Genomic DNA, 2,500 nt, shown 5'->3' with positions numbered 1-2,500 from the left:
CACACACACACACACACACACACACACACACACACACACACACACATATATATATATATATATATGTATATGTATATATATATATATATATATATATACTATATATACATATATATATATATGTGTATATATATATATTATATATATATATATATATATATATATATATATATATATATATATATATGTATATATATATATGGCTGGTGAGGTTATTTAATGTTTGCTGGAGAGGGGGTAGAGTGCCGGGGGACTGGAGGGGTGCCTGTATAGTTCCTCTTTACAAGGGAAAAGGGGACAAGTGTGAATGTAGTAGTTTCAGAGGGATTAGCTTGTTAAGTGTAGTTGGGAAGCGTTATGGGAGGATCTTGATTGAGAGGATTAGGAGAGGAACAGAGGGAGTAATTGGTGAGGAACAGTGTGGATTTAGGACGGGTAGAGGTTATATAGATAAGATCTTTGTGGTAAGACAGATATGTGAGAAAGCTATAGGAAAGGGGAAGGATGTTTTTTGGGCTTTTATGGATCTGGAAAAGGCTTACGATAGGGTAGACAGAAAGGCACTGTGGGAGGTTATGCAGATATACGGGATAGGAGGAAAGCTTCTCGGAGCTGTCAAGAGTTTTTATGAGAGAAGTAGAGCTTGTGTCAGGATTGGAAATGGAGAGAGTGAGTGGTTCGAGGTAAAGGTGGGACTTCGTCAAGGATGCGTTATGTCGCCTGGCTATTGAACTTATACATGGATGGGGTGGTGCGAGAGGTAAATGCAAGGGTAGTGGGCAGGGGATTGGAGATGGTTAAAGAAAATGGAGAAAAGTGGGAGGTGAGCCAGCTGTTGTTTGCGGACGACACTGCGCTTGTGGCAGGATCGGAGGAGGGATTCAGGAAGTTGGTGGCAGAGTTTGGGAGAGTATGTGATAGAAGAAAGCTAAAGATAAATGTGGGTAAAAGTAAGGTGATGAGATGTACAAGGGGTGAAAGTGGCAGTAGACTGGAAGTGAGCATTAAGGGAGAGCGACTGGAGAAAGTGGATAGTTTTAGATACTTGGGTGCAAATGTGGCAGGAAAAGGTGGAGTGAAGGTGGAGGTAGAATGTAGATTGAGAGAAGCGAGTAAATGCCTTGGTGGATTAAAGAGTGTAATGAGGAATAGACATTTGGGAATGGATGCTAAGAAGAGACTGTATGAAGGAGTGATTGTGCTAACACCACTGTATGGGGCAGAAACATGGAACATAAGAGATGAAGAGAGAAGGAGTTTGAATGTGTTTGAGATGAGGTGTCTGAGAAGTATGATGGGGGTTACTAGGCTAGATAGAGTGACAAATGAGGAGGTGAGGTGGAGAACAGGAGTGGAAAAGGAGCTGGGAGATAGGGTTGATGAAAGAATATTAGAATGGGTTGGACACATGGAAAGAATGAGTGAAGAAAGACTAGTAAAAGAGGTATGGAAGGCAGATGTGGAGGGAGTGAACATGAGGGGACGTCCTAGGATGAGGTGAAGGGGGCTTTGGGGAAGAGGGGAATGTCTGTTGAGGAAGGACGGGAGAGGACAGAAGACAGGGGTGAATGGAGAATGGTTGTATATGGATGATGTTGTGATTGCATGAGGTGGAATGGGCGGGGGGATGGGGGTGAGGTAGTATGTGTGAGCAAATTTTGACGCAGCCAGAAGGGATTTCTCCCCGTCCTCTCCTTTTATGCAATGGGGGGACGGAGAGGGGGGGTCGCCGATTTAATGAAGCGGCCTTGCTGTGGATGTGCTGTGTCTTGCGACACTGCTTCTGACCCAGGGCAGTGGACAAGGTGCAGGGATGACCCGTCATCCAGGAGGTGCTCAGATGAGAGGGAGGGTGGAGGAGTGTGGAGTGTATTCAGGGATGGAATGGGTGGAAATGATTTTATGCCTTTCCCTTTTTGACTACCTCCCTTGTAAGGGGGAAAAAGCCTTGGTATATGTATGTATATATATATATATATATATATATATATATATATATATATATATAAATATGTATATATATATATTTAGGTATAAATATACATATTCATATGTATATATATATATATATATATATGTATGTATATACATATTCATATGTACCTACGTATTTGTATATATATATATATATATATATATATACATATATATATATATGTATAAATGAAAATCCATGTGAACAAGTTATATAGACACGGTAAAGGAAACATGGACTGGAGGTGAAGCTTCACTTCCAGTCCATGTTTCCTTTACCGCGTCTATATATATATATATATATAGATATATATATATATATATATATATATAGACATATATATATATATATGTGTGTGTTATTATATATATGCAGCATCCCACTTGATATATATATATATACATATATATATATATATATATATTATCCTTTCTATTGTACTTGTTTTTCTTATTCTGATTATTTTTCTCTTTTCTTTGTTTTTTTACTCATGATTTTTTTTTATAAATGATATGATTCCATCAT

Source organism: Oratosquilla oratoria, chromosome 8, assembly GCF_046742065.1.
Source record: "Oratosquilla oratoria isolate Oo_2021 chromosome 8, ASM4674206v1, whole genome shotgun sequence".
NCBI classification, from domain to species: domain Eukaryota; kingdom Metazoa; phylum Arthropoda; class Malacostraca; order Stomatopoda; family Squillidae; genus Oratosquilla; species Oratosquilla oratoria.
The sequence above is the reverse complement of the archived record's forward strand: the minus strand, read 5'-3'. Positions refer to the sequence as shown.